At 35.5% G+C, this 23066-nt stretch overlaps 1 protein-coding gene across 2 annotated transcripts in view; it reads right to left on the bottom strand.

Moving 5' to 3' along the window:
- Positions 1 to 23066, bottom strand: part of LOC145284852 (uncharacterized) — a 281510-nt gene that overhangs the window by 62907 nt on the left and 195537 nt on the right. Inside the window, exon 1 of one of the 2 annotated variants that reach the window (XM_080133847.1) lies at positions 18074 to 18117. The exons of the other annotated variant lie outside the window; for it this stretch is intronic. The gene's annotated coding sequence lies outside the window, so the exon portion shown is untranslated. Of the gene's footprint in view, positions 1 to 18073; positions 18118 to 23066 lie in introns of those variants that run through there. 2 annotated transcript variants of the gene reach the window in all.

Here is a 23066-nt window from a genome sequence, read left to right as displayed (position 1 = left end):
TGAGTTGGATCTCTAGAGGAAGACTTCTGGGATGAGGTTGTACGTAGATAGGAATGGCGTGCGACTCCCTCCCACAGGAGTTTTAGCCTTGACAATATTGTCAGTGTCGTGGAGCGTGAAATATTAGCTGTGTTATCAGAGTCATTCAGACTTTTAAGTAATTTGTGTGTGTCAACAGACCGATCTATGGCGTCTGCCTACATCTAGAAAGAAAAAGGGAGACCAGAAATGACTTCAAGGAAAGGAGAGTTCCGTTCTGGTCATAAAGAGACAAAAGAGGCTGGAGAAACTGTAGTTGATTTGGATATTTTATTAAAAAGATTGATAAAAAATGTGTGTGTGTGTGTGTGTGTGTGTGTAAGGGTGAGAGAGAGAGAGAGAGAGAAAGAGAGAGAGAGAGAGAGAGAGAGAGAAAGAGAGAGAGAGAGGCCGAGAGAGGGAAGGGGCTGAAAAAGAGAAATGAAAATGAAAGACAAAGACTAATAAGGAATAAAAGAAAAGAAAGAGAGGAGTGGTAAATGAAAAAAGAGAATGTGGGGGAATAATAAAGAGATCGTCAGATATATACATAGAGTAAGAGATAGATGGCGAGATGAATAGAGAGAGAGCGAGAGAGCGAGAGAGCGAGAGAGACAGATAGAGAGAGAGATAGAGAGAGAGAAAGAGAGAGAGAGAAAGAAAACGCAATGAAATACGAAAAACAGAATGAAAGAGAAAAAGAAAAGAAGAGAAAAAGTTTAATAAAAAACGATAGGGGAAGGGAGAGTGAATGAAGAAAGAGAAAGCAAAGAAATTATATATATATATATATATATATATATATATATATATATATATATAGAGAGAGAGAGAGAGAGAGAGATAGACAGACAGAGAGGTAGAGCGAAAGGGAAAGGGGATACAAAAGAATAAAAGAGAGAAAGAAAATAGACAGCTTTTGCGATTTAAAACTTAATCGTTACATATAAACTGACGGTGCTCATATACAAATATACGGCATAATAACGTTGACACACCGAAGTTAAGCAACGTTGAACCCGGTCATTACTATATTAGGTGACTATTTGAGAATGCCAGATCAAATATATGCTCTCCACTTATCTCGGCATTGTTTCCAGTCGTCCTGGATTTCCACTTGCCACTGGACTCTAGCACTGCCGATTCAGGAGAGGTGCCGTTGCAGATTGCGCAACCCTTGCCTCACAATTTCACAAAGTTTTATCTTTCGAGACTTAACGGATCCTATCATACAAATGAAATGAAATAAGATTCAGCTATTACATCGATAAAAGTTATACTTCAAACTGAATAGGTAGATCAACCGACAACCAGACTTTCAGACAAAACCTCTTACAAAGATGTGAGGACGCAAGTAAGACAAGAAAATGTGGAGAGATTGATGAAGATGCGAGGAAACGTTTTACTATATAAAAAAGATAGCACATCCCGTTTTACCCCTCCTCCTCAGCAAAAAAAAAAAAAAAAAAAAAAAAAAAGAAATAACCGGACGTATTATACAAAGGATTTCTCTGTTGATGACTAAATTGCCGGAAGCTTTATGTAACATGAATAAATCCCAGTAAAATTTTTAAGCGACCCATAAAAGATCTTACAAAAATGAGTTAATGAATCGGAAAATGAATGAGAACATTGGGCCGTAATAATGCTTTGGGTGTTTCATTATGAGATAACACTGCATATATATATATATATATATATATATATATATATATATATATATATATATATATATATATATATTTTTTTTTTTTTCTGTAGAAATATATTTTTCTTATTATATATCAATCCTTATATAAGAAGCTCAATGTGAATACAGAGCAATATATAGAATAAATGACAAAACTTTATATTCCCAAATACATGATGTTGACAATTTTTATATTTTATTCCTTTACATCAATTGATTTATACAGTTCTTGACAGTGTCTGTTTCGTAGCGCAAAATTAATCACTTAATAATTATATCAATTAGTGGATCTATTATGCCCTTAACTCATAAGAAGAAATAGCAACAATCAATCCACCAAAAGGAATTAAAATGTGATACGACATGGTGAGAATCCGAAAATTTGGAAGAGAAGCTGCAGTTACCTTTATATTTTACCATTACGCCATCTTGGATTTTAATCAATATTTTATATATATCTATAAAAGTGAAAGCGTCTGTCTGTCTGTCTGTTTGTCTGTCTATCTATCTGTCTGTCTGTGTATATTTCCCTACACAATAACTCTGTCAATTTTCAGTCTACAGACTCGAAATTTTATATACTGGGTACTGAGATTTGGGAAAATCGGTTTTCGGACAGAAATTTGGCGATTAAGGGGTCCAAGTTCAACGATTTGACCTTTGAGAACTCTACCAAACACCTCTGCCAATTTTGGGTCTAAACACTTGAAATTTTAGATATAGGTTCCTTGGACATGGATCTAACTTAATAACTTGATTTGACCCCAAAAGGAGTCATAATAGGAGTCAAATTAAAAAAAATAATGACCGCTTCAGTCTCTACCAAATTACTCAGACAATTTCTGGTCTAAACATTTGAAATTTTACATAATGGGTATTCATAGATAGGGCAAGCTTTTTAATCGGTTTGGGTCGAAAATTAGAGTTACCAATATATAAATGTGTGTATGTATGTTTGCATATCTGCCTAAAACTTTAGACAGAGGCAACGGATTTTTACAAGATCAGTATCGTTTTGAAGCTCGACCTTTCAGACGACAAATATTGAAAATTTGGCTAAAAACATTAATATCTTCACCTTCAACTGGGCACTTTTCTACTGGATAATTAACTGACTGAATAAGTAATGGAAACCATATATATATATATATATATATATATATATATATATATATATATATATATATATATATATATATATGGTTTCCATTACTTATTCTGTTGTTTTTCTCTTGTTCCTTATTTTTCTCCTTTTCACAATTTTTGTTCGTTGTATTTTTTAATTCTGCTGGTCTTTTCTCAACACTCACTATTAATATTTTCCTTTCGGTCTTTTAATTAATCATTTATTGGAATCTTTATGGTATCACGCTTTATACTCCATTCGAAATTTTAGAAATCTGTTTTTCATAAACTGAGTGACCATTGTTCACGCAGAACAAAATGAGAATATACTTCGAAAGGAAAGTGTTCTAAGATACACACAAAAAAAACCCACCACGCCATTCTTTTTGTATATCTAAAATCAAACAAAACTTTCACGAATAAAGTTCCTTCGCAATAATTTCTCACCTGAAAATATATATCATTGGAATTATTTCCTACTGACCACAACTTGGTTACCTTCAAGTCCAATATCAACAAATACTTGCCGATCCGTTTGTAATCATCTAATAGCATTGTTCAGCATCCAACTAACAATTTCACCGTGGCATTTTGGATAAGATCTTGGGAAGGTACGTAAATAGAACCGGAAACTATGCGTTGATCTTGTCAGCTCAATTAACAAACTGGCAACTATTATCTATTATTATACTAAGTCTGAGTCAATTAATATTTTTTCTTTAAGGGTTTTGTTTTATTATATTTTCGTCGCGCAAAATGCGCGAAAATATTCCTCAATTTGGGGGTCGACTTCTGCTAAAAACCGTTTATATTTTGTTTCATTTTAACTGTTCAGTCTCAAGAAACAATGGATACCCCTGTAAGGGTAGCTTCGCGCATACGTGAGATAAGGATTGCAAAATACCTAATCAAATCTCTCCTAAATCGGCATTGCTTGAGTCCAGTGGCAAAGAGATGTTCAGGACGACTGGAGAAAATGTCGAGATAAGCGGAGAGCACATACAGCACCTGGAATTCCTAAATGGTCACCCAATTTAGTACTGACCAGTTGCAACGTTGCTTAACTTCGGTGATCTAACGAGAACTGGTGCGTCAACGTGACTGTGTCGTATGTACTTCAAAAGGAAAGTGTCCTAAGAGTCCTTAGCAAATAACCACCACGCCATTTTTTTTTATATCTAGAATCGAACAGAATTATCACGAATAGTGTTCTTTTGCAATAATTTCTCACCTAGGGAATACAATACCATGGGACTGGTTCCCTACTGACTACAACTTGCAATCGACGCACCAGGTTATCCAACAAGTTATCTTATAGAGTTCATCTCTATTATTTTGACCCTCGCTCACATTATGTCTCTCTTTAACAGCCAAGGGTAATAAATACAACCACAAAAAACTTTAAATTCGACAAGTCCATTATCCAGTACGTTAGCTAGTTTTAAATAAATATGATATAATGCGTTCATCACGATCATTATTTTTGATATTCTAACAATGGCCATAAACAATGAGCATTGCCGTCTTTTAAAGTGCGAAAGGTTTCCTTTTTCCTAGAACTTGCGATGAGATTAAGGAAAGTTTAATGAAATTAAATTCATCCGTTTTCAAAACATCGGCAAACAAAACCAAACCGAAACGAACACAAAAGTCCGAGGGCAAAATATTAGTTTATTATCATATTTTATAGATAGTTGTTGTTTTATGCCTTCTATATTGAAGAGTTCCACTGTTATCAAAATCTAAGAGATTCAATACGAAACAAATGCGGAAGTTGGGATGGGGAAGGAGGGAGTGCAGGTGAAGAAAGCAAATATAAATAAATGAATATCAGCGGTAATAAAACAACAAGTCGAACGGCATAATGAAGTTTGCGCTGATAAAAGCGACTTGTCACCAGTTCAATATATATTCTATCATTTATCTTTGGTTGATTTGGTTTCGGCTTTTTTTTTTCTATTTGTGTTTGGTATAGTTGGCGGCCATTATCTTTATTTAAATTTAGCTAAAATCAGTTAATCACGAGAGAGAGAGAGAGAGAGAGAGAAAGAGGGGAAAGAAAAATATATACAGAGAGAGAGAGACAGAGAGAGAAAGAGAGAGAGAGAGAGAGAGAAAGAGGGAAAGAAAAATATATATACAGAGAGAGAGAGAAAGGGAGAGAGAGAGAGAGAGAGAGAGAGAGAGAGAGAGAGAGAGAGAGAGGAGGGGGACAAGGGTTTAATGGGTTGAATACGAAGGAGAAAATGTAAGAATTATGAGCTATAATATGCGGAGAGAGAGGAAAAGGAAAAAGAGAAAAGGGGAAGAAAGAGAAAGAAAAAAAGCGGGAGAAGGATTAACGAGTTGAACCAGGAGTAGGATGGAGGAAATATAAGGATTATGAGCCATAATATACGGAAAGATACATAGACAGAGAGAAAGATAGAAATAGATAAAGATAGGTAGATAGATAAATAGATAGATAAAGAGAGAGAGATGAAGAGAGAAACAGACAGTGTGAGAGAGAGAGTGAGTGAGAGAGATTAAAGGTGACAATGAAGATACAAAATAAATATGTACACGTGGTAGGGAAAAAGGAGAAAGAGGAAGTGGAACAGGTGTGAGAGTATTTGTATGTTTGTGTGTGTGTGTGTGTGTGTGTGTGTGTGTGTGAAAGAGAAAGGATATGTGAAGCAACACAATGTCAGACACCCACGAACACACACACACGCACCCCCCCCGCACACGTACACACAAAAAGCAAAGAAAGCCAAAGAAAAAGCAACAAGGAAAAATAAGAGAAAATAGAAAGGAAAAGGAACAAGAAAACAAGAGTGTAAGAAGAAGCAGAGGGAGAAGACTGATGATAAAAACAGAAAGACAGTAAAAAGAAGTAAGAGAAAGAAAGAGAGAGAGAGAGAGTGAGGTGGAGACGGGAGAGGGAGAGGAGAAAGGGAGAGTGAGAGAGAGAGAGAGTACGTGAGTGAGGTGGAGAGGGAGAGGGAGAGGGGAAAGGGAGAGAGAGAGCAAGGTGATTGGGATAGAAAAAGAAAGAAAGGTGAAAAAAATGAAAAGACAGGAATAAGAAAATGTAAAAAGTATTTTTCATGAGAAATAAAGAACAGTTCATCAAGTTGAAGTAAATCAGATAAGTAAGATTAGAAAAAAGTGGGAAACAAAGGAAAAAAAAAGAGCATAAACTAATCACAATTGTTACACCACCACCACCACCACCACCACTACTACTACTACTACTACTACTAATAATAATAATAATAAGAAGAAGAAGAAGAAGAGTTACAGAAACAATATAATGAGCCCTCAATAATAGGTAATAAATCTTTCACGCTGAAATCAGTTTCCACTTAGTTTTCGCGCGGAATTCTATTTTGTCTTCGTTTTCTTCAAAGTTTAAAGTAAAATTTCACTCTTATTTTTGTATTTCTTACTTCCGTTTTACATGTTTTTTCAAAAAGAAGAAAAAGGAAGAGCGTGAGAAGAAGAGGAAGAAAAAGTAATAAAAAAAATAGTTAAAAAATCACACACACACACACACACACACACACACACACACACACACACACAAAAACGCCGTAACCGTCAAACCTAACCCAACACACATAAACCTGATTCTCTCACCGAAAAATGTTTTGCGCAACAAAATGGCGTTATTAACTTGTCACTCTATTGGGTTGCCATCGTGATTAGAAGGCGGGAATATATAAACCAATCAAACGTTAGGTTAAATAGCCTCTTCGAACGGTAAAAAAAGACTCCTTTTTTTCTCCTTCGTTTTGCGGTTACGTTACTTTTGTCTTTCCTTTGATTTTTCTTACCTGCACAAGCAGAATAGATTCGTAAATTTCACTTATCCGACCAACCCCACACGTGAAATGTTAAATTTATATCTAAGAAGAAGAACGAAGTTATTTATCATCGTCCATTAGTTTTCTTTATCGTTAAATTTTTTTAAAAATATAGTAATAAACAAGGATTGCTAAAATGTTTCTCGTTTTATCATTAGCAGTTTTGCTGAGTAAGTGGCGGTAGTTGGTATTTAATTGGGTATTAGGGGAAAGTAGGTATGATGTTGCTTGACGGTTAAAATTTAGTAACTTAATATCTTAATTGCTTCGCGTTTTAAACTGAAATAAAAGAAACAGAAAATGAGAGAGAGAGAGACAAAGCGAGAGAGAGAGAGAGATAGAGAGAGAGAGAGAGAGAGAGAGAGATAGAGATAGATAGAGAGAGAACTAGAAAGAAAGAAATATGAGAAATATAATTATAAAAGAAACATTAATAGACAGGAAATAAAAATATATTATTACTTTTTTTTACAAAGGAATCAACGCTTATCAAGGCCTAGAGGTCACTCAAGGATAAGGGTTTAATGAGTGATCAGTAATGGTGGAAATTGGGTAGAAATTGTTGGAATGTATTTAAGAAGGTGACTCAACGGCAAATTGTTTACGTTGGACTTGAAAACAACCATGTAATAGTTATCTAGGAAGCAGCCCCATGGTATTATGTTCCACGGACGGGCATCTTTAAGAAAGGAGTTTTGCTCATGGAATTTTCGTTTAGTTTTAGGTGCAGATAGAGCGTAAGGGGAATTGTTGTAATACGAATAGGTGTGTGCATGTAATATGTATGTAAGCATCTCTATGTAAGCATCTCTATGTAAGCATCCCTAGTTATTTATCTGACGAGGACAAAGATAGGGTTTTAATGCTGGAGTACATCCAGCTCCCCAAATAGATTTGATTTTCTCTGAAAACGGACATAACAGATGCTAGACTTTGAATCATGTGTGACTACGGCTAGTGAGTGAGTAAAATAAAAATAAAAATAATTATGATTTGTTTATCAAAATCTCCATGAATAGAGATGGTTATGCTCGTCAGATGAGTGTATATTCTACGACGTACTCATATGTATGTATTTACGGGCAATGCTTACATAGCACAAAGTTGTGGTATTAAAAAAAAACAAACAAAAAAAAAAAACACCCCAAAAAAAAACAAAAAAAAAACAAAGACATAAAAAAAGAAGAAAACTTATATAATGTAAACGGCGCTGAATCAGACAGAATATTATAGATTCTGAAAGAACTGAGTGGAAGAGTACAATTTGCAATGTATCTACGATATTCAGAGAATGCAATATTATTAGTGATTGGACAATATTTTTCCCGCTTCCAATACAATTACCGATATGATTCTTTTAAAACCTCTAAATATTCAGTTATATAGTTGTTGATCTTATTTTTTACTAGCCGGGAGATTGAATGATGAAAAACGAATGTTCCATTTTCTCATATTTTTTTTATTGTCATTGAATTAAATGATCCATTTTTCAATAAAATCAATTGATTGCCTAGTCTAGTCGGAGACCCACCGCAGTGCACCGAGAGGAACCTTCAAGTGCCTCTCCACAATGACTTAGTTCACAATACATTGCAGTCTACATTGCACTGTAGACAATCTACTATTTATTTTATAAAATTATTTTTATATAATGGCTTCATTTTTAAATTATTCAATAAATGTTTTCCTTGTTTTTATATTATTGAACTATTTATTTCCTTGGATATGAAAATGTAAAGTTTCGAAACTCCATGGAATAAGAAATAATTTAAATTTCCTCCTGTTTTTTTAACATTCGATTTGATGAAATAATGCACATTCTTTTATTCGTCATCAGTTAATTTTCCTTATATATATATATATATATATATATATATATATATATATATATATATATATATATATATATATATATATATATATATGTATACAGCCTTTGAGATTTGAAAAAAAAAAAAAAATCAATCGACCGCCGGTCCAGTATGAGGGAAAATTTACTTGCCCCAAAATATTTTTACTCGTCCGACTTTATGTCTTTGTTTCAGTCAATAATAGTAAATAATTTTACAACAAATCAAGAAATTATTATAATCATCTTTGATATAATTTCGAATAGTTTAAATCATTATAAGTACACGTTTTGTCAATTTGAAAAAAATACATAAAGAGACAAAAAGTGAAAGAAAGAAAACAAAATCAACGCATCGATATTTTTTTAATTTGGTGGAAAATGTTTATTACAGATAGTCAGAATTACAAAAATGCTCTTTCTTTAAAGATCCACACGTGTATATAAAAAAAAATGGTAGGCGGAGATTTCAGGCCACGGAGATCTCGTACCAGGAGAACAAAGAAGAAAAAAAAATTTTAATGGAATGATTTTTCGGCCAACACATTTTTTTCAACACCCATGGATGTTGAAAAAGACTTAAATCGTAGGTGTTGAAAAAATTTGTTGGCCGAAAAATCATTTAATCAAAGTTTTTTTTTCTTCTTTATTCTTAATAAAAATATCAACAAAGTATTCTTCTGATACCCAAATTATGTCGTAAAATTTCATACAAAAATTAAAATATCTAGCCTAAACCGTGGGTGTTGAAAAAAAAGTGTTACGAAATCTCCGGGTATTCACGATTGTGTACTGAAATCTCCTGGTACGAGATCTCCGTGGCCCGAAATCTTTCGATATTAAAAAAAATAAAAAAAATAGAATTTAGCTGAAATGAACTAGATTAGCTGAAATGAACTAGATTTCTTAGAAAATCGGCTTTGTTTAATATCTTTTTAAAATTTAAACGTTCAATTTTTCTTTGCAATTTATGGGGAAAAAACTTTGATATAGAACAGAAATTGGTCTCTTTTGTTTCTATTAAAACAAAGAATTAACCTCGGAACAACATTCTAAAATTTAGAATATTATTTTTAAAATTGGGTATCGATGAATTTTTGAAAGTTGCTCAAAAAAGAGCATGCAAATATCCGAATTTATATAATTGAGAAAAATATGATTACTTACTTATTGTATAATTTAATTTTCGGTGCGTGATTGACGGAACGATGCGTTTTTTCCTCTTTCAAATGTTCGTCTTTACTTTTGTAAGCATGAAGTGTATGTAGTTGTAGCGTCGAAGAATTTTTTTCCAAATGAATTTCAAAATCAGAGAACTAAATGAAGGCGACATTTTGACTACACGTCGATTGTGTAAATTTGACCTCTTGTTAAACTTTAGCGTGACCACTCTTTTTTCAATACGATATTCCAACGGTCTCACAGCTAGAGATGAAAGAATTCACAAATGATGAGACATAGGTCATTCTAAGTCACCGCATATTTGAGGGTCGTAAAATAAATGAGTTTTTCCCGTGTCTTTATTTAAAGAAATTTTATCGACTGGCGGACGAGTGATTTACGACTTTTAGTGGCCCCAAGAAATTTTCAATCCACTGTGGCGACCAGTCGTGTAAAGTCTCAAAGACTGTATGTATGTGTGTGTGTGTGTGTGTGTGTGTGTGTGTGTGCGTGCGCGTGCGTGTGCGAATAAAATATCAATACGAAAACTATATAAATATTTATATCTTTTTTGTATTTATTTCCTATGTGTTGATGTATAGGAATACAAAAAGTTCTTTGAAATAACAAACAAACAAACAAACAAAAAACGAAAACGTTTCTTTCAAAAGCACATATTTCCGACCGATCCTTCGGTTTTCTTCAGTGTGAAATTCACACAGATCCACAGTGAGGAAGAGCGAAGGATCGGTCGGGAATTATGTGCGTTTGAAAGAAACATTTTCGTTTTTTTTTTTGCAAAAGACTTTTTGTATTCCTACACGTCAACACATAGGAAATAAATACAGAAAAGATATAAACATTTCTATATTTTTTGTATTGACTTTTTATTCGTAAATATTTATATATATTAAAAGGAATACACGTGGATATAATATGCAATTCGGACTAATATATATATATATATATATATATATATATATATATATATATATATATATATTAGTATTGAGCACTGTTGAAGTAAATACTTAAAGTTTACGCATAAATTTATACTTTCGTATATTAATTTATGTGAGTAAATGAAGTAGTATATATATATATACGCACTCACAGATATATCTATATACCTACAGGCATGAAGTAAGTAGAGACCTTCACAAAGTAACTGAAGCGTGAACGTCTGACAGCTGTATCCTCTTTTTAGATGCTTAGACGCACTAAAAGATCTTTGATAATGTGACGTAGTTTCGGTTACAGACAAACACTAAATATCATTTTGCAACGAAATTATTAACGTTTGTAATTCATATTTGACTCACATCCTTGTCATTAAATAAACCGTCAATATTTGGTGTGTCATAAAAACAAAGAACCTTGATGTTGCAGCTGAAGGCCTTTGTTTTATAAATAGCCACAGTGTCATTATGATTATAATCTATTTGCCCCGCTAGGGTAGGGGTGGTGTGTAGGACGCAACAAGATTTGATAAATACAGAGTTTAAAAATCATTCTTATAGATAAATCTTGCATAGCTAATCTTGGGAGATGGCCAAGCTCATCAGGTTGATGCTCTAACCATGGGGCTACACCAGTAGCAATTACGTGTGTAATTAAACCCGAGTCCGAATTCGTGGGGCTCGATGATCGCCTTGCCCAATTCGAGGAATCGTTCCCCTCCCCTTCGATCTTGTCGCTTAGGATTAATAGGCGTTTTACGAGCAACATATTTCCTAGTTTAAGCCGGGGAAAGCATGGATTGTAATTGTTGCTTTCCCTCCCCCATCCCCTGGGGAAAGTTGGCGGGATGCCGTCTACATGGGCAACAATATATATATATATATATATATATATATATATATATATATATATATATATATATATATATGTGTGTGTGTGTGTGTGTGTGTAAGTTGTATAATTAAAAGGCTTTATTGATCTACAAATATGCAGAAGCGAAACCAATCGCGACGCAGAATTTTCGCTTGCTCTGAAATGTCCCAGCGTGTAAGATGAGGAGATGAGGCTACGAAACATCATCAAAGACAAGGATGGTGGATAGGAGGATAAAGATATCATTGATACACGATGGAGTAGCGGATAAAAAAGCGGAGAGAAAAGTAGTGTATGTGTGTATGTGTGTGTGCGCGCGTGTGTGAGTGTCTGCGCGAAAGAGAGGCGGAGAGAGAGAGAGAGAGAGAGAGAGAGAGAGAGAGTTGGGTAAAGTGTTGGAGAAAAAGGAAATCTAAGAATTATAAACGATAATATATGGAGATAGGTAAAAAGATAGATAGATAGTGAGAAAGAGAGAAAGAAAGAAAGAAAGAAGGAAGGAATGAGAGAGAGAAAGAAAGAAGGCCAAATGGTGTGGAAATGTTCGGTGATTGCAAAGTTCGGAGCTTTGAGAGATGATAGAGCATTCCAAGCGAGAAATAAAGAGAGAGAGAGAGAGAGAGAGAGAGAGAGAGAGAGAGAGAGAGAGAGAGAGAGAGAGAGAGAGAGAAAAGAAACGGATGGTCAGCTGATTGTCTTTGATCATTTCAAAGAGCTTTCCTAACTAATTCATGCAGGCTCAAGAGATAAGGCCCGACCAGTCACCTCCCGGCGATAACAACTTGAACGGAACACTTACATAGCAGGGAAAAAGGATTAAAAATCCAAACTCACACAGGCATATACGTCTAGAAACATTTACGCATACGCGCACGCATCAAAATGGTAGCAGGTCTCTATCCCCCCTACCCCGTTCGCTCTTTTTGATTTCTCTTTTAATTTCGGTAGTGTAGTTGATACCGATTCCATGTTCGAGTTATATCGGATCTATGGAACTTCCCACAGTGTTTTTGCTGTGTGTTTTGGTGCCCACATTACGTATAACAATGAACTCTTCCACTTGTTATAAAGACCGGGAGAATATGTATCTGTGTTATGTACCAGCTATGCACACTTGGCAGTCGAACTGATGTATACCCACGCTCCTTATTTGTTGTATTTGATTTTGTTTTCAATATTTTTTGCTTTCATTAAATAATGAGTTTTGTCTTTCTTCTGGGCAAAAAACTGAGAGGAGTAGCTGCTTCAAAAAAAAAAAAAAAAAAAAAAAGAAAAAAGTAAACCATGGTTGCTTACATGACGTTTTCCATTTTTCGTTATAGCAACATACTTGTCAACTAAATACTAAAAGAAAAAACGTACTGTTAAACTTGAACAAATATTCTCTTTCTTACTATAAAAATAATTTTCAAGAAATAATGCTCCAAAGGAAATTACAAACGAGTATAATTTTTAAGTCGACGATAACAACAGAATTCTATTAATCATGTTTTATTTGATTTGGACACAATCCATTTTGAAATGCGTAAAATCTTAAATTGCAAGATAAATCATTAATTATCTTTTTCTAATCTTGGAGATTGGATGATCTTTTTTTTTAAATAGGGGTGAAAGGTGCTAACGTACGTAACACAGGAAGAAACAAGCACATTATTATTATACAGATTTAGAACATACACACTTATGTATGAAAGTTTGTGGCATGAGTTTCATCTGAAAGAAATTGACACCGTTTCACAAGTCAACAATTAAAGCAATTCTCGTTGAACAGTGACGTTCAACGAATTTTTTCAAGGCAGGTGCTCAAGTAAGAAAAACGGTGTCTCAGTGGGCACATGCCTATAATACATTCCTCTAAAAATGGCACTTTTAAAAAAGGAGTAAAGGAGCAGGTACTTGGGCAACCCTAGCATCCCTTCATTTGCACGTCCCTGTTGTTGAAATAGTCTCAAATACTCATGGAATTCGAATTATTTGGAGTCATCGGACTACTGTTCTCATCTTGAGTGTGATTTTCACAACGTTTCGATCGATATAACCTCCGACCTTCTTCATGTGTATCTTGTCGAACCCGGGAATGTTTCTGTCGAACTCACATGGAATTTCGACCGCTGTTCGAACGTTGTGAAAATCACGCTCAAGATGAGAACAGTAGTCCGATGACTCCAAATAATTTGAATAACCAATGCTCATTTCCAAACTTCAGAAAATTTTCATGGAGTGATTAGAAACAGATGATGCTTTTTGTATTTATTATTATCGTTATTATTGGAAAGCTTGATCGAACGTGGTTGAGATGAAAACAATTTTCTGACGAAATGTCATGTTGACTGGTTCGGTCCTCGTGTGAATTCTTTCTGCGGAAATATGTCAAGGTGCTTCCTCTTTCTCTGCTAGTATTGATAAACGTAAGCAGAGAATCACTTCTATATTAGACTAGCGGGGTACCCAGCGTTGCTTGGGTGTTTGAAGGTGTGTGTGTAGCATAAAAAAAGTGTTAGTAGGCAGACAGGCAGGCTCGAACCCATGACGCGAAGGTGGAAAAGAAAGTGAAAGAAAACCCGAACTCTTGCCGCTACGCTATGACGCCACAGGAATTGAAAAAGCGTTCAAATTTAGCAATGTCAATCAAAAAGTCGTCAACTCAATGATAATCATGTTGAGATTCATCGAAGTCAGCGCAGAGATGAAAGTGGTTTCTAAACCTGGCCTGGGGATAATGGAGCTTTCCGCTTTCTCTCGTGGTATTCATTTGTTTTTCTACAAGGTCGTTCCTCCAAAAAAGATTGAACTCTGGCAGTGTCCAAATGAATAGCAATTGTCTGATATGAAGGGTTTCCCTGACATTGATCAAAGCTAATTGCTTTCCAGACATCTCGGTCCTGTACCTTCGCCCGATTAGTTTCGCTTTATTCATAGGAAAAGACGAACAAACAAGCGAAAGGACGAAATAGAGGGAATTTTTTAAAACTTGATGTAATTAAATGTAGATACGACGTCCGTTTGCAAATCGGACATATCTATATCTAGGAAGTATAAGGAAACTTCTAAATAAATGAAATCTCGTCGATAAGCCCGGCGAAAAAAGCCTTTCTTGGACATACAAAAACACGCGCGGCCGTTTTGACTTTTATATATACGTTCCCGGCGTTGCCCGGGTGTTTGTGGGAGTGTGTATTTGGGAGGGTTGAATCAGAACAAAAAGGAAACTTAACCCTGTTTAAATATTAAAAAACGATGTTAAACTCGTTAAAAATATAACCAATAAACAGCGGTTTTAAAAATGGAAAAAATAGGGGGGGATAGGTGGCAGGTAGGCTCGAGCCGGAGCCTTGAAGCCAATAGGCTGAGTCTGAACATCTGCGCTACGGCGGCAGTAGCAATGTAAGCCCGATTAAAAAGTGACACACATTACGCTTTCCCGCAGTTTTTAATGAGGTCAAATCATTTTACTGCGGGATAGTTGTTTAGAGTTTGTCCGACCGATCAAACCCGGTTTCGCTTTTTTTTTATACCGATAAGCGAAAGCAACACGAGGCGATCCAAAAATGTGGAATATTTAGCGTTTCAATGTCGGACTAATTAAATAGACAGGCGACCCCCGTTGTTAACTCTTAGATATTATCATGTAGCTAGCATATAAAAAGTTTTAAGAATGAACGACCCCCCGATAACCCCCGGAAAAAAGACTTTTGCGGACATACAGAAAAAGAAAAAATGTCCTGAATATAATTAATAAAATTTACATTTTTAAAATGTTTTAAATAAATGTGTATTTTATGTTTGCCTTGTTGTTTTTTAAACAAAAACAAAACATGATCTTCATTAACTCTAATACATATTGAACGTCTATGAAATTGGTCCCTGTATAACTTATGATGTTCAACACATACAATGTTGGACTCAATAGTTTTTAAGTTTTAAAATTATGTCATATTTTTAGACAGACACCATATATATATATATATATATATATATATATATATATATATATATATATATATATATATATATATATATATATATATTGAAAAGGGGATTAAGACTCTTCACAGAAAAAAGTTTTTATCTGTACTATTAAGGAAATTTAAACGAAATGAGATACATTTATAGAGATCTGAACAAAGTATCAATATTTGAGCAAACCTTCATAATAGGAAAAATCTTAAAAAATTAAAAATATACCAAACCCTTAAATAAGCTAGACATTTACAATGTTTTTACCGATGCAGTTTAGCTTTAATTATTGTGGGTATTTTGGTGTTCAACTTTTGCTTTTCACTTGTGGTTAAATCGGCAATTGTTTATTATTCTACACTTTCTCAAACGGATTGTTAAATATTTTGCCCTTTTTTACTAACAATTTCCGGGATTGAAACCCGACACACAGCACTAAAAGCTCGCTACTCCAAAATCCGACACATTGCTGTTAAAGTTCATTACTTAAAAATCAAAATCAATTCAGTCTCTGAAAAACAGGCTTTTAATTCAAACAAGCAGCATCTCATTTGCATATGAGATTACAAGAAATCTCGTTACTTCACGAGATTGCCAGCATATAAATAGAAGCGGTTGCCATTTTTATTTATTTGTTTCGTTTTTTGTCTTACACCGTACACTACACGCTACATAAAATCAGGTTTGTACCAATTTTTAAAGCATTGAATCACATCATTTATTAAAGGATCCGAGGATGTTTCAGTCTTATGAACTCTTCCAATGACGAGTACTCTTGCTAGTATGCACACAACTAAGTTGTCAATTTCACACACATGTTAATCTTAGTTCTGATCTGATAAGACTCCGTTCATACCGCTTAACATTTACAAAAACCTTCAAAAACAGGTCGATAGATTAATAAGGTCGACCAATCACATTTGTTATCAGAACGGATAATCGAATATTTTGATTATCTTTTCAAGTGTTCATTAAACGGGCCGCGATAAAGGTAAACACTAACTGCGGAGCACTAGTTAGTAAAGTGTAGTCACCCTCACCTCTCTCCATTTTCTCTGTGACGATAGATCCTGTCTAGTAACGCTACATTTTGGGACATGAGGACCGAACCAGGTCTTCAAAAGAAACCTGAGTATCAGACGGCAGCTGAAGGCTAGCTACATCTGATTTTTTTTTATTACATTTTCATCCCAAAAAAGGCATATTGCCACTTTGATGTAGGTGGCTACTATCAGGAACATAAGCTACAGAGGTACTATGTGGGGAGTTGGGCAGCAAGATGTCGGTTCACGTTACACTTCTGCATGTCGGTACAGTTGGGGAAGCAGGAACCAGGAAGGGAATTCCAAAATCTAGCAGTTCTGGGGAAGAAACTACTGGAGTAGAAGGCTCTCTTACAGTTCTGAATTTTGTAAAAGTTCTGAATATTTTAGATGAGGGCTGAATATTCATATTACTTGAATTGACCGGACTATTGCTCTCATCTTTAGTGTTATTTGTGCAACGTTTCGGTCTAAAGGAAACAACACTACAGCTTTGTTTGAAAATTTTTATTGAAAGTATAAATTCAGATACCTTGATTATGTAGTAGAGCTAACATCTATTCAATGTAGTCGCTTTTAGCCTCAATCACCGCCTCTATACTGGTCCGGAACTGGAGGCATACCTTTTCCACAAGCGCCGATCGAAGCTTGAGGAATACTCGGCGGATGGCCGCGATTAGGCTGGCAGTGGTGTTGTGGGAGGTCATGTTTGTGATGTTCTCGATGTATGACCAAACGAAGTAGTCCAACGAATTCAGGTCGAGGAAGAAGGGACCAGTGAGGGAAGGGTACAAAGTCATGGCACTCCATTCTGAAGCCAAGCCTGGGTCTTTTTGGACTTGGGGGTCAGCACCGAGTCCTGTTGCCACACCCAGGGTCAGCGAACGGCCAATTGCACTAGGGGATCGCCACACTCTTCAGTACATCTAGGTACACGTTGGTGTGGATTTTCAAGCCGACTACCAAGATGTGAGGTGGCATGATGTGGCCCTCACTTGAAACCACACCAGTTACCATAACCGTGAGTCGTTCGATGCGATGGGTTGTGCCCTCAAAAGTATAACCGCCCGGATTTACATTCTGAAGATGCTGGCAATGGTCCTGTTGTCATAACTTGGATTGGTAGAGAGCATGAGTTGTACAGTGGCGCATCTCAATCGTTGAACATTGTGTCACTTTCAGACATGATAGAAGGCTTCTATCGCTCTTGGGGTTTGTACAACATTGGCCAACTCGCAGATGGCTTGCAACCAAAAACGAAAACCAATATTCATCAAACGGCAATGGAATCATGTCATCTTTACTAGGGCGACAATTTTATCGTTCCATCCTGTATGTCAATTAAGAATTACCCCAACAGTAATATTGAAATAGGATAATAATTCTCCAAGTATAACATTAAAAAATAATTCTTGAGAATACAATGCGATAGTTTTGAGACATTTAAAATAAAATCAGTTATAAACAGACACCAAATCTCCATTGTCTTAAGATGCTGCTTAATAATTTTTTTCGCATTTACAAGATGAATAACAAAATCACCGCTCACCACCTCCAGTCCAAAAACCAACTTAAATGGCCGCTATTGTAGCACAATTCTAAAAAAAAAAAAAAAAAAAAAAATAACGTAGAAAAAAAAATGAAATTATATCTTTGGGCTTATCATTTAAAACAATTATTTAGAATGTACCGAACAAGCCCACATTTAAAAATATAAAATCTTGTTTTTGTTCATTGTTTTTGTTTAAGATTAATGTCGTATATATCTTAAGATATACGTAGCGAAAAAATGGGAGAGCATGAATTTTTTTATATCTGAAATGATTATCTGGTTACAGTAAAATAAAATAATAATAAAAAAGATGGGCTGGAGACAGGAGAAAGTAATTCACTTTAAGAAGTGTAGAAAAAGAAAGAGAGAGAGAGAGAGAGGGAGAGGGTTGGATATATATATATATATATATATATATATATATATATATATATATATATATATATATATATATATATATAGAAAGAGAGAGAGAGAGAGAGACAGACAGACAGACAGACAGACAGAGACAGACAGACAGACAGACAGACAGACAGACAGACAGACAGGCAAATGGCATGGAGTTGTACCGTGATTGCACAGTTCGAGGCTTGGAGAAATGATGGGACATTTTGAGAGAGAGAGAGAGAGAGAGAGAGAGAGAGAGAGAGAGAGAGAGAGAGAGAGAGAGAGAGAGAGAAGGATACATGGCACGAAGATGCACGGTGATCCTGACTTAGAGACATGATGGGAGCCTTCAGAAAGAGAGAGAGAGAGAGAGAGAGAAAGAGAGAGAGATGGCGACAGAGAGAGAGAGAGAGGCAGATAGACTGAGAGAGAGACAGAGGCAGAGAGAGAGAGAGAGAGAGAGAGAGAGAGAGAGAGAGAGAGAGGCGGAGAAGATCTTGTACGAAGAACAACGACCGCCGTTGTTGTAGAAAAAGACGAGGTTGTCGCAAAGAGGAAAACAAAAAAGAAGATAAAAAAATAAAACAGACAGGAAAAAAAGGTGGTGGTAAGGAGAGGGTGTGAACGAGTTTCATCAGCGATAAGCCGTTCGTTTTCCTGCATTGAAACTTAGTCATCGTCGTGCAGGTTGAAGATAACCAGTCTTAAGTCCAGATTCATAGATTTTTATCGCCGCTTGCCCCCCCCCCCCCAAGCTCATCTCGTTTCTCACCCCCAACCCTTATCCCAGTTGTGTAAAAAATGCAACGACGTTCAAAATACAAGCTAAGAGACACTACTGGAAGACGACGAAGGCGGTAGTTGAGGGGGGGGTAGGGTATGACACCAAATATAAACACACTTACAAAAGAGAACAGAAAACCGTTCAGAGAATTAAAAAAAATGTAAATTACCATCTTTTGATATTAAACGCTATCTGCCTTTCTCCAGTTTTTGATCGCAATCTGTGTGTTAGGAATAAAAGAGAACAGTGTCCGCAGTGATGGGGTGAATAGCCGTTCACATGGGAAATTCGTACGCGGTTTTGATGACCCACTAGTTTTTTGTGAGTATTTATCTTGTTAGATACCAACAGCGACGACGGAAAAAAAGAAGACGAAGAAGAAAAAGAGGAGGAGAAAGAAGAAGAAGAAGAAGAAGAAGAAGAAGAAGAAGGCGATTAAAACGATGACGAAGTAGAGCGATAGAAGAAACAAAGCGCTAAAAAGATGGCGACGCAAAGACACAAAACGAAGACACATTAAGAGAAAAAGAAAAAAACAGAAGATATTAGAACACGCACACACACACACACACACACAAACACACACACACACACACACACACACACACACAAACACACACATACATACACACACTTCCACACACGCATACACAGAGATACACACACGCACACATACGTGCGCACACACGTACACACACTTATGATTTTAACGGAAGTTTGTATTTACTTTAGTCATTTATTTATTAGTCCCATCTTTAAACTACTTCCGGTGACGATCTCCAGGACAGTACAGTTTGTTTAAATATTACTCTCTGATAGACACCAACTGACAATCTACTATTATTGGTACACAAATAAGCAAACAAATAGATATGCAGTATTTCTGTAGATAATTGTTTGGATTAGCACAATGAATCTTTGTACAGACAGGCATTGTATATTTATTTATGTTGATATATCAGTCCTCGTTAGATCACCAAAGTCCATTGAAATTGAACCTTTTCAGTTCAAAACGGGTGACCATTTAGCAAAATTAGGCCCTGTATGTGAGAGGCAACACCCCCCTCCCCTGCAAGAATAATAAAAAAAAAATGTTTTTCAGAAACGAGATCCATTTGCGACTGTGGACAACTTGTGAATAAAATATTGTTTAGAAACAGCGAATTACGAAAGAAGTCGGCTCAACCCGACCAGTGTGAATGCAGTATAAGACACCAGGCGTGTGTATGTGTTATATATATATATATATATATATATATATATATATATATATATATATATATATATATATATATATATATAATACTATAAAAATTGTGACCGTTAGATCACACATTGAGTTCGGGTTAGGCTGCATGTATATGAATGTTGTTTAAGACTGATTTCGCATTGAATTTCGATGTGAGGACGTAATAATAAATAAATAGATTTCCTCTTTGAATATGCTCAAGCCCTTTCACCAAATTTCTGCATTATATATATATATGATGGCAACCTTCTGGTGTTCTGTCTCTAGTCTGATGATACACTGTGGCATCTGTTGTTGCTATACAGTCGAATTGCCACTCCAAATGCAGGTTTGGATGAGTGATAAGGAAACATAGGTTTTCCCAGTTACTAGGATCCCCTTCTCGTCATTGCAGACAGTCTGACAGAAAAACAAGCCAATACAGTCGGAGTCAGCGCAGCTGCATGAGTTGCCAGAAAAAGTATTGCGATGCTTCAGTGCTTCACCATCCGGACTATCGGGACTCCAAACTGTTTTTTTTTTGTTAGGGTTTACTTCCTTAGCCTTTGCTTTTACCAAAGCACGCAAAGCTATTTGGATGCCTTAGAACTATTTGCTCATATTAATAACTGGTTCAAAATTGACATCGTAGTTATGGTTGTATCAATTAAAAGCGAAATTCTTAAGTGATTCTTCTTAAAAAAACTCGAGCAAAAGAAACATGAATTCCGTAACGGTGAAAATTGGAAAATGTTTCGAATTTTGACGTAAATAACCGAGATCATTATCGTAGTTATAATAGTATCAAAATGAAAGCAATAAATAATTCTTCTTAAACAGATTCAGGCGAAAGAAACACGAATTCCATAACGGCGGCGAAAATTTGCAAATATTTCCAATTTCGACGTGACTCAGTTTGGTTGAAGCAAGTATTACAGTTGTTTGTATCGCGCGCGCGCGCACACACACACACACACACACACAAATACGACTGTAATAACTTGTAAATACGATATTAAATAATAGAACGGTAACATAAGTGCACTAGTACCATTTTTATTATTAAAATATACGAATTATTTAATGAAAAGTAAAAATAATTTTAGCCTATTTTTATTTCAGTTCCTTTTTACAATGACTAATGTGTGAATGTTAATATTTTATATTTAAATAGCTGTACTCGACCAAGCGTTACTGTGTCTCAGGTTTGTTTAAGCAAGTATTAGTGATTTGTATCATACGCACTCACGCACATAGGCACACACAAACACGACTGTAATAATCTAAGCATGTAATGAACTTGACGCTGAGCAAAAAACATGTCTCTTAGTGACGCCATGTTTTAATTTTAGTAACTGTTTGTTTATTTATAAAAATAAAAAAATCCGGAATATGAGAATTTCAACGCTCAGCCAATCAGAATTGACGGACTTTGCTAAGGGATCTGTTATTATTTATGAATCAGAAATCGGAAACATTATGTTATGTCTATGTGTCTAGGAACCGATTACGATACGTGTAATCACAGTATCTGTGGTAAATGTATAAGTGGTCCTGGTGTAAACTGGTAGCTGAGTTAAGACTAAATAGTTAAAGAGAAGAGTAGAGAACCATTTCTCTAAAGATGTTACGATTGTGATGTTCTTGCTCATTGGATGAAATATAGCATTGTATTATCACGACTGAATGTGTCTGAAATCGTATTCGAAAGATACATAAGATATTGGCTATTAGGCTAGATGTATTGAATTTTTATGTGGTATCTGTTATTGCAAACCTACGATACTTTGGTCCAGAGGGGAATTTCTGCAGTCATTTTGGTTGGTTTGGTTGTTTTTGTTTTACGGCATATCAACCCTTTTCAAATTATTTAATGCCGAATCCAGTGGACCTGGAGGCAATATCAATTAAAGGATGGCTCCACACTCCCCAAAGACCGCAAGCTGGGCCTCACCATCGGATATAGTTTAAGGTCATATCCAGGACCGAACAGAAAGCGTAAATGTGAAGAAGGAAAAGGAGGGAAAGATGGGTTGTTGTTTTTATTTTTGGTTTTGCAGAACATCATTCAGTTTTGCAAAAGAAAGTAGAAAAACGAAAAGCATCAATGTTGGGTACATTTCGTCTCAGGAAGCCAATATTTTCAGACAGCCTGATCTGGTATCACCAGTCTGCAGTTATTTAATGATATATATATGTCTTACTTGTTGTTCATCATCTAGCATGCTTTGAATCGATCTGTCACGTCTACCATTTGAAAAGGGATTTTTTTCCGAAATTAATAATGGATATTGTCGCAGACATATCAAGTAAGAAATTTGTATCTAATACAACTGAATAAATATATGTATATATAGACATATATGTATGTACTTATTGATGTGTAAATCGCCACTTGTTTTCGTCTCCTTTCACCAACAACGACTATATTTCATCCCTTATGCATTGTGATAGCCTTCTAAATCTCTACACACACACACACACACACACACACACACACACACACACACACACACACACACACACACACACACACACACACACACATATATATAGCTTAGTGCGTTAGAAGAAAAGAGTGAGCTTAATTC

The sequence above is a fragment of the Euprymna scolopes genome, chromosome 9 (assembly GCF_053919585.1).
Source record: "Euprymna scolopes isolate OS-2025 chromosome 9, ASM5391958v1, whole genome shotgun sequence".
Lineage (NCBI taxonomy): Eukaryota > Metazoa > Mollusca > Cephalopoda > Sepiida > Sepiolidae > Euprymna > Euprymna scolopes.
This window is presented reverse-complemented; position numbering and strand designations above follow the sequence as displayed.